The sequence below is a fragment of the Electrophorus electricus genome, chromosome 3, assembly GCF_041902795.1.
Source record: "Electrophorus electricus isolate QZ-2024a chromosome 3, ASM4190279v1, whole genome shotgun sequence".
Classification (NCBI taxonomy): Eukaryota; Metazoa; Chordata; class Actinopteri; order Gymnotiformes; family Gymnotidae; genus Electrophorus; species Electrophorus electricus.
The window spans coordinates 20,139,491-20,150,900 of NC_137499.1; the positions used below are offsets into that span (position 1 = coordinate 20,139,491).

The following is an 11,410-nucleotide window of genomic DNA, read 5'->3' on the forward strand; positions in this document are numbered from 1 at the left end:
TGCGGTTAGTGTGTGACAGGCGAGGTTCACAAGCAACATCCTCTTCACTGTGATAAAAAAACACATACAAAAACATTTGTCACCTGAATCATTAGATATAATCCCAAACCGCAATGAGGAAGGGTCACGCTCACCACAGAGTATGCAAGAACATGTCTCTGTCGGAGAGACGCTGGATGACCATGTCCCCACGCCTCTCCCTCTTACTGATCTGTGGCATCCCTACGCACATGCTTCAGTGCCTCAGCATTTGGGGTGCAATAGCAGTATCGCCCTGTACTCGTGGAAATGAATCTGCTTTGAGTGAAGTGACGTGATCAGCAGTGGGGATGAAATAAGCAAATTACGCCATTTACAGTATTAGAGTGATGTGGCAGCCACAGTGGAACACCTGTAATGACACGAATGAGTGATCTCAAAGAGATATATATATATATATATATATATATATATATATATATATATATAGAGAGAGAGAGAGAGAGAGAGAGAGAGAGAGAGAGAGAGAGAGAGAGAGAGAGAGAGACAGAGAATGCAATAGCTACATACAAAAATGATGAGTCCCTGTTCCATTCTGTAGTCCTGAAAGTGTGAATGAACAGGGCCTCCAAAGCCAGGAGATCGCCAGAACGGCCAGCCCCAGGAGAAGTGCAGCTGCCCGGGTTTCAATCAGGCCTGAGTCTGGGGTTCCGCAGATCCACTAATATGTCCACTAATTAATCCACTAATTAATCCACTAATTAGTCTTGTCCTATCTGCATGTTATCACAGACCCCCCCCCCCACACACACACACATAATTACTATAATACTATATTAGCAGTGTTTAACAGCAAACAAATACTTTTTTTCCCTTCTTGCTGTTATGACAACAGAAAAGTCATCACCCATTGGGAGCTGCCCCACCCATCATCCCTACCCATCAGCAGCTCCGTCACCCCCACCCGTGAAGAGCTCCATCAACCCCACCCATCACCCCCACCCGACATCCCCACCCGCAAAGAGCTCCGTCACCCCCACCCATCACCCCCTCCCGTCGCCCCCACCCGCGAAGAGCTCCGTCACCCCCACCCGTGAAGAGCTTCCACTCAGTTTATTAGACATGTGAGCAATTAGGATAAAGTGTAGCTCACTTTTCAGTGCAATGCATTTTTCTCACTTTCTCTCCTCTCCTGTTTCCTCGAAGGGAAAAGTGGTGTTGTAGGGTCTCCATAGTGTTACTACTTAATCAGAGGACATGTCCGGTGTCACGGGGAAATCGGAATAAACTCTGTGTGTCTGTGGTAATGTGTTTGTGCACACTAGCCATTATTTCTACTGCTTTTCATTCTAATGACGTTATCCAATATGTACCGCACATGGATCTCCTAATGGCACTTAAGGTGTCTACAGAGTGTGTGTGTGTGTGTGTGTGTGTGTGTGTGTGTGTGTGTGATGACATGGTGCTTCTCTAATTGCTCAGGCCTTTGTTTTGTCAGAGAGAATCCTGCCACGAGTCACACTGACAGCACTTAGAACACCAGACTCCTGTACCTCTGAGAGAGAGAGGGAGAGGGAGAGAGAGAGAGGGGAATAGAAAATAATAGAGAGGGGAGAGAGGGATAGAGAGAGGGAGAGAGAGGGGAAAGGGGGATAGTGGGGAAGAGAGAAGGAGAGAGAGACAGAGAGAGACAGAGAGGGAAAGAGGGGGAGAGAGTGTTTGTCTTTGTCAGGTTGTAAGAGAGAGCTGAGTTATGTTAAACTAAAAGCCTGAACAGACCCCTCTATCATTACTAATAATTACAGCAGGGAAAGTATACATCTCTTTATCCTGACAGAGCTGACCTGGGTGTCTAAACACACATGCATGCACATCTGGCCCCCATTCACCTTTCACACACTCACACACACACACACACACACACTCACACACACACACACACACACACACACACACACGCAAACATTGAAATGGAAATATAATGGTCATTAAGTGCTGCTCACAGAGACAGATCCTATTAAATACTACTGTATACTACCTACACTCCACAAAACTACTGTATACTACCTACTCTACAATACTACTGTATACTACCTACACACCACAATACTACTGTATACTACCTACACTCTACAATACTACTGTATACTACCTACACACCACAATACTACTGTATACTACCTACACTCTACAATACTACTGTATACTACCTACACACCACAATACTACTGTATACTACCTACACACCACAATACTACTGTATACTACCTACACACCACAACAATACTGTATACTACCTACACTCAACAATACTACTGTATACTACCTACACTCCACAATACTGCTGTATACTACCTACACACTACAATACTACTGTATACTACCTACACACCACAATACTACTGTATACTACCTACTCTACAATACTACTGTATACTACCTACACTCCACAATACTACTGTATACTACCTACACTCAACAATACTACTGTATACTACCTACACTCCACAATACTGCTGTATACTACCTACACACTACAATACTACTGTATACTACCTACACACCACAATACTACTGTATACTACCTACTCTACAATACTACTGTATACTACCTACACTCCACAATACTACTGTATACTACTTACACTCCACAATACTACTGTATACTATCTACACACAATACTACTGTATACTATCTACACACCACGATACTACTGTACAGAACCTACACTCTACAATACTACTGTATACTACCTACACTCTACAATACTACTGTATACTACCCACACACCACAATACTACTGTATACTACCTACACTCCACAATACTACTGTATACTACCTACACACCACAATACTACTGTATACTACCTACACACTACAATACTACTGTATACTACCTACACACTACAATACTACTGTATACTACCTACTCCACAATACTACTGTATACTACCTACACTCCACAATACTACTGTATACTACCTACACACCACAATACTACTGTATACTACCTACACACTACAATACTACTGTATACTACCTACTCCACAATAATACTGTATACTACCTACTCTACAATACTACTTTATACTACCTACACACCACGATACTACTGTATACTTCCTACACTCCACAATACTACTGTATACTACCTACACTCCACAAAACTACTGTATACTACCTACTCTACAATACTACTGTATACTACCTACACTCTACAATACTACTGTATACTACCTACACGCCACAATACTACTGTATACTACTTACACACCACAATACTACTGTATACTACCTACACTCTACAATACTACTGTATACTACCTACACACCACAATACTACTGTATACTACCTACACTCTACAATACTACTGTATACTACCTACACACCACAATACTACTGTATACTACCTACACTCTACAATACTACTGTATACTACCTACACACCACAATACTACTGTATACTACCTACACTCTACAATACTACTGTATACTACCTACACACCACAATACTACTGTATACTACCTACACTCTACAATACTACTGTATACTACCTGCACACCACAATACTACTGTATGTTACCTACACTCTACAATACTACTGTATACTACCTACACTCTACAATACTACTGTATACTACCTACACGCCACAATACTACTGTATACTACCTACACTCTACAATACTACTGTATACTACCTACACGCCACAATACTACTGTATACTACCTACTCTACAATACTACTGTATACTACCTACACTCAACAATACTACTGTATACTACCTACTCTACAATACTACTGTATACTACCTACACTCAACAATACTACTGTATACTACCTACACGCCACAATACTACTGTATACTACCTGCACACCACAATACTACTGTATGCTACCTACACTCTACAATACTACTGTATACTACCTACACTCTACAATACTACTGTACAGAAGCTACATGCCCACAATATGTAACAGATAGAGTGGCAGAAGGGGGGGTGAGAAAAAGAGAGAGAAAAGGATAGAGAGGGAGAGTGGGAAAGAGAGTGAAAGAGAGAGAGAAAGAGAGAGAGAAAGAGAGAGAGAAAGACAGGTCCCTGGAGAGGTAGACACCCCCAGGAGGCAAAAGTAGATGAGACACCTTCACGTCAGTTTCTGATGTATGTTAATTCCTGCCCTAATTGGCTCCCCTCCTCCTCCCTCTCTCTCTCTCTCTCTCTCTCTCTCTCTCTCTCTCTCTCTCTCTTTCTGTCTGCTTTGTGTCTGAGTTTGACTTACATTCTCCAGCGCATTTGGCTGCGATGCTCTGCTGCTCTCTCTCTCTCTCTCTCTCTCTCTCCCTCCCTCCCTCCCTCCCTCCCTCTCTCCCTCAGGAGTGGCTGTGGGTGGGGTGCGTGAGCGCCCGCGGACAGGCGGGGAAACAGCCTCGCTAAAGGGCCCATGGGAGAGGTGAAGGTGTGTGAGAGGAAGAGGGTGGAGAGAGAGAGGCGGAGGACAGGAGAGCATGGGCGGAGGGCGGAGCCATGATGGCAGGTACGATTAAAAGTGCTGTGATTTATGGGAAGGTGGGCTGGCATCGTCACGGCCCGCGCTCGTACTAACAGCCTGGGCATGAGAAGTCATCTCAATGCAACACCCCCTTTCCCACACACACACACACACACAATATTACGCAGCCTATTACTCACACACATGCGCATGCATAGAATATTACACGCAAATACACACACACACACACACACAGATGCACACACACACACACACTCACACACACAAATTTGCTGGCACGTACACACACCTCATAATGATACGGTGCCTTGTATTATCATACCCTCCATGTTTAGTATCATAGCAGTTGTGTGGCGGCATCCAACTCAGCTACATGCCAGCAGAAGATGACCCATCTCAGCTACACACTCTGTTCCTGTGAACAGGTAGAGCCACTGGTATATGCATTGATCCCAGATCCTCCAATATTGATCAGAGCCTTTACAAACACAGCTGTGTAAATGGATTTGAAGCACAAACACGAGCTGCTCCCTGTTTGGCTTCAGAACAATTCACTATCCAATAGTGATCTATGAGGAATCCATAAACACCGCACTTAAGAATTGCCCCCACCCCAAAAAAATGACCCAGAATAGTTGAATTACTTTAAAAATGGCTTTGATTGGACAGAAGAAAATGACAAACAAATCCATCTCACCAATTTGTGGACATCTCTGCTGGAAACCGAATCCCAAGCAGTTGTCATTTATTCCAGCGTAATCCACACACAGCAGTGGTGCGTTAACAGCAGACGCGGACACCACGTCCAGACCAACAGCAGCGTCTGATAAACGTATCGATTTATTTAACTGGATACCCTGACCTCACTTAAAAATACACTTTCAGGAAATGTCCTCCCCGACATGGCGTGCAGTGTAAACGGTTGGCGTGAGGAGATGAAACACTGATGATGGTGGAAGGGAGAAGTTGACAAGAGCATTTTGTGTTTCGTGCAAAATGAAATAAATTGGATGTCTGGGAATGAAACATCAGGCCTGCTGGACGGCATACATGACATCGCTGAGCAGCTACCGGCATCGCCGAACACACACACACACACACAATGTGTGTGTGGGGGGGAACTGATCCCCCTCTCAGGTCCTCATAGAAAGAGGCTCAGGTGTCTAATGTGAACCTGAGATATAGAGGCAGCATATTTCAGCCCTCAAATGGTACTCTGCATACACATAATTGAATCTCCAGCCATCTTGCCTACATGTCCCTCCGCCTTATGGAGATTAATTACTATTAAGCCCACACACACAAACACACACGTGTGTACATGTGCGCAGACACACACACATACACACACACACACGTGCCTGCAAAACACAATGCCTTCCTCCCATGTTACCATGTCCAGAGAATGGCTCCAGACAAAGCACGCTGTTCTCCGCGGCCCGTCGCTAACACGCCCGCCTCCCTTTAATGGATCTCACGTCCTTCCCGTGGTATAAAGTGTGAAAACATGCAGTGGCTATGGATGCCCAGAACAGCAGAACATCTCCAGGTGTCTGTGCAACACAGAAGTCACCCCCGCTATCGCGCAGAGGTTGCGGAGACACGCTAATGTCTGCACTGTGATTAGCAGTGGCATCTCAGGAGATGCTCTCGGTTCATTATACCTTATGGAGCCAGAATCAAACGGTCCATAGGTGTCAAGTGTCCACAAAGGAACGTGCTGGATTTTCAGGTGTTAATGAATACCATTGCAGGTGAGTGAGGTGATTGGAGATGATTCGATTTGAGACTATTACACCAAGATGTTACAGAGAGTTCCCTCAGAAATCTGTCACAGGTATAACTGAGTCTGTAATGTTGGTTCATAATAAGTCACTCTACAAATGTTTATGACTCATTCTTAGGCATGGAACTATACAGACACCTGCATGGAAGAGGTTCATGTTTTCATACACACTTGTGTGGTCACTGTATTATTATTATTATTATTATTATTATTATTATTATTATTACATACTACAGCTGCTCTGCACCTAATAGAGTTTCACACAGTTTATATACTGTATATATATTGTATAGTATATTGTATATTATATATTGTAACTTGTCATCCAGTACCAGTCAGCTGACTGACCGTATCAGAGTCCTGCACAGTAGTCTTCTTGTCCCCATATATCCAACACGTGTTATTCATGAAACATGCCACTGGCATCATGGCCCGAGCAGTGCAGGTTAGCATCAGCCCGGTAACCTCTGTGTCCAACTGACCAAATAAGGACTGGAAGTATATACAGAAGAAACTGGCACCTGAGGTTGTATTTTTAACAGTGCTTTAACACAAACACATGCACACGCAAACACCCACACACAGGCACACACATTCATGCACACCCTCACACACACACACACACACACACACACACACACACCCACACACCCCTTATTTTAGCACTCCTGTACTAACTCGAGCTTTCAAGTATGGTTCAGGAAAGTGCTAAAACTGTGATCACCTTGGGGCTCAATGCTGCAGTCATTACACACCCAGTTACTGAAGCCCGAACACACAAACATCTTCCCAATAAAGGTGGTCTCTGGGGTGCAGCACCTGGGGAGAGAGAGAGAGAGAGAGAGAGAGAGAGAGAGAGAGAGAGAGAGAGAGAGAGAGAGAGAGAGAGGGAGAGAGAGAGAGAGAGAGAGAGAGAGAGGGAGAGAGAGAGAGAGAGAGGGAGAGAGAGAGAGAGAGGGAGAGAGAGAGAGAGAGAGAGAGAGAGAGAGAGAGAGAGAGAGAGAGGGAGAGAGAGAGAGAGAGAGAGAGAGAGAGAGAGAGAGAGAGAGGGAGAGATGGTGCAATCTTTCCCAGTCTGAATACCATGCCCAAACCTGTAAGCAGCTAATTAACTCCACACTCACTGTAAACCAGAACCCAACACACACCCTCCTCCTTCACATCCACGTAGAGCAGTCAGCTGAGGGGTGTGGCTACACTACACATGGGCATCTGGGTTTCCAGCCTACTTTTGCAGCTCGCTGGGAGCAGCCCATCACAGCCCACAAGAGAATTATGGGGCATGTAGTCCAACTATTTGACTGGCCCTAGCCATTGGTTTTAACTGCAGCACATGACTGTAGCAGTGTTAGATAAGGTGTACTGTATCGCGCGCTGAGCTCGTGAACACAGGAAGTCGGCAAAAGATGGGAGGCGAGTAGTAAAATTGCGCGAGCTCAACTCACAACCCGAGCCAAGCTCCCCAGAGGGCTGGCGGGAAATCGAGCAGCCTACCTTACCGGTCAGCAGATCCCCCGGGCGACCGAGGGGCCGGGGCTTCAGGTTACCGACCATGTCAGAGAAGGGCTCCGCCCCCTGCGGATCCGTTTTGCGTTACCCCGTCATACGGCATCCGCCCCTGGTCAGGCTGACGTAGGGCTAAGGTCCGGCAACCTCCCTTCAGGACGTCACGTCTTAATAACTTGAATTATTAATTCAGCACACCTGCTTCTGAAGCTCTGGGTTCTGATGACCTCACGTCGGTGTGTACTCACAGTTCAGCAGGTCGGACGGCCCCCAGTATACATGCAGACCACCATAATCCATCTGTCAATAATACGTAAATTGACCTCCTCTAATATAGCTCCCTTTCTACTACTAATGGTGAATAAGCCTGGCTGACCCATCTGTACTGGTGTGAGTGACACATATGCTCACACACTCACTCTAAACAGACCAGGGCCACACAGCTGATACTGGCCCCAATCCCTGCCTGTTTTATTAAGAACAAGAAAGACATAAACACGCACACACCCCTAATGCATGCACACACTCAAACACACACAGATTGACACAGGCGAATAGGTCTCTTTAGGGTCTGATAAGGGCTTCCAGAGACAGGTCCTCCTCTCCAAAAATCAATAGTTCTGCGCTGAGTGCAGAGGAGGAGGGGGTTGGGAGGTCGTGGGGTGGAGGGGGGACTGGGACATATGGGAAGGGAGACGCTCAGGGGCTCAGGTTGAGCCCTCAGTCCCCATCCTGCATGAAGACCTGACACTCGCTGCATCCCCCCCGCGCACTCTCGCTTTCTCTCCTGTATACTTTCACTCTCATCCACCGCAGTATCTCGAATGTCAGCCCACCTGGGAGAGCCAGCTGTCATCTTGCAACAGGAGACAGGGACCTGCACACACACACACACACACACACACACACACACACACACAAGCACCTTTGGACACACATACACACCATCATGCTGACACACACTAATTCATCAGCGAAACAACAGAAGAGCTGGGAATATTGAACACACTCGCATGCCCACGCCCTTGTTCAGTTACTCTCACCTCAAGTGCAGGCAGGATAAAGCAGGTACGCACCGCGGCGAGCAGTGTGTGTGTGTGTGTGTCTTCTCTCGGATGTTTCTAGCAGGGATGCACATAAACACCTCCCCTCAACTCCACCACCGCCATCTCTTCGCTCCAATCCTGACCAGACAAAGATCCATCTGGATCCATACAAAGCTCGCTAACAGGCTGAAGAGCCGATTACCGCACCGCCTGTGAATGGTGGCGATGCAGCCCCACTCAGCGGCATTCAGGCTCGTCCTGCGCCCTCGCACGCGCGGCCCGTGTTTCCTTTCTAGCGCGCCGCTCTAAAGACGCCAGTCTCCGGCACAGGAAAAGCAACCAAACATTATCCCTCTCTGGAAGAGAAAAAAAATTATTTAAAAAAAAAAAAAAAAGAGTCGAAAGAAAGAAGTCAGGCGGGGGGAGAGCAGAAATAAGCTTTGTAAAACGCGGAGCGAGCGCGAGATAAATAGCGGCCGGGCCGCCGCCTCTTCTGAGCGGGGTAGCGGAGCAGAAAGGTAGCAATCAATATTGAAACACAGAGATTAAGCGTTTAGAGGCGTAATTAGGGTGTCGGCCGCTTCTCACACCTGTACGGCGACGAGCCTGCCAGCCGCGCACATCTGCCTGCCCGCACCTGCCAAACACCTGCCGTCGCGTCAATGTGCTCTGATTACAGCGCGGGAGGGGCGGGGCGTGCGGCGGAGGCCGCGCCGAGGAGGGTGGGGGGTGGGGTTTGGGGGGCACAGGGGGTCTCCGCTAGCGGAAGTGGGGGTTGTTGGCGGTTTTCTTGCTTTTTTTTTTTTTTAAGCGTTCATGTCTGCCGCTCCTGGATCAGAGGGCCCCGTGGAGGATCTTGGCTGAGGCTTCACCCCAGCGCTCCACAGCTAGTCCTGCGCTAGAGGATTAAAGCTGGGTTGTGGGGCGTGCCCCCAACCCTCTCTCCCTCCCTCTCTCACTCTCTGTCTCTTTACCAAATCCCTCCCTCAGCGATTTGCATACCTAATGATTTGCATGCCTAATCCCTGAAGCCCAACGAGGGGAGATGGATGGAACGGTTGTTGTTTTTAGTTGAAAATCTTCAACACCTCTCCGTGTTTCTCTGCATTTTTTCCCCCTTTTTGCAGCACAGCTGTCATGTCAAAACCTGCTTTTACGACCATGTCAGAGGTATAATGAGAGGAAACCGTTACCCTGCTGACATGTGTTAGCGTGGACGTGGGAGGGCTCTGCTATGGCAGGAATCCACGCCCTCTGTGCTAACCCTATCTGTGGCGAAACTGAACTCACCTGTCGTCCGCTGTACCGAAACCAATTCAACAGTCTCAGTGGTTCACGACCCCACTGTGAGCTCCAGACACTCCTTACACACCCACACTGAGACTGTGTCATTCTGTAAGAGAGCATGGGAAAAGGGGTGGGGGGAGAGAGAGAGAGAGAGAGAGAGAGAGAGAGAGGGAGAGAGAGAGAGAGAGAGAGAGAGAGAGAGCGCTCAAAGCAGCATTTCTCTCTGTTCCTCTAGTCCACCCATCTCTCTCTCTCTCTCTCTCTCTCATTCTCTCCCTCTCTCTCTAATCTAATAGGATCATTCCCATTCTGGTGGAGGCCCTCTACAGCGACACTCCTGCCACCTGTGTGTGTGTTAACCTGAGCCTATGGAGAACTCGGCTGGGCTGCTACGCTGGCGCCTCTAATGACTCTTAATCTTTTCTTTAATTAAATCGTGCAGCCAACCTGAAAAATCTATCTTAATGCAAATGAGCAGGCCTCTTTTTGGCATTTGCTTACCATAATACACTAATAAGGTTAATTTAATAAAAAATCTGTTCCAGTTTTTCAGAGATAATTGTATGTTTTCTTGATCCATTTTGTGCAGAGAGATGTTTGTTTGTGGGGATTGCCAATAGGGGGTGGGAAGGCAAAGCTGTGTGTGGTGTGTGTGGTGTGTGTGCTTCTGGATGTGTGTGTGTGTGTGTGTGTGTCACTTCTGGGCTTGAGTCAGCCATGAAAAATAGAATTTTGGCGAGGTGAAAACCTATCTGATACACACAACTGCTGCATTACCCACAAACCCCACCCGTACTGTTTTTTCAACAGTCTTCATTACAGAAAAAAGGAAAGAAAATAACAGTAAACAAAAAAAACGCCAAATCTCTGTAGGGCTTGTTTATTTGGTCACTCACGACTGAGCAAAGTTTATACACCAGAAATAAAAATCACCTGAAAAAAGACTCGAAACGTCACAGAAATATCTTACCATGTGTCCGGAAAGAGCCTTCCAGAAGGCTTCTGTTCTCACAGCCTTTCTGACTGGGAAGGCTGACCTGGGACCTGCTGTGGTTGACCATAATGACTAAAAACAGAGATGCATCCTGATCCCATCTCAGCTCTTGTGGTTATATAGTGACATGCCTACGGGGGGAGAGGTTCTCGCCTCACTGTGATTTGGCAGCCAGCTTCCCTCAGTATATGCCTCCTTGTATAAACATGACAAATGCGTTGCTTATTCTATATTATTTATATGAATAATTTAGTGGTGTCTTGGCTAAGGTGTGGACTAATATGAAAGTGCTAAATT

General features: G+C 46.6%; 1 long non-coding RNA gene across 1 annotated transcript in view; it reads left to right on the forward strand.

Annotated features, from left to right (window-relative positions):
• The window catches only part of LOC145653715 (uncharacterized), a 42,322-nt gene extending 31,564 nt beyond the window's left edge, over window positions 1-10,758 (forward strand). Inside the window, exon 3 of the long non-coding RNA XR_014119875.1 lies at window positions 10,416-10,758. This is a non-coding gene — a long non-coding RNA (uncharacterized LOC145653715). The remainder of the gene's footprint in view (window positions 1-10,415) is intronic.
• Window positions 10,759-11,410: the final 652 nt, after the last annotated feature.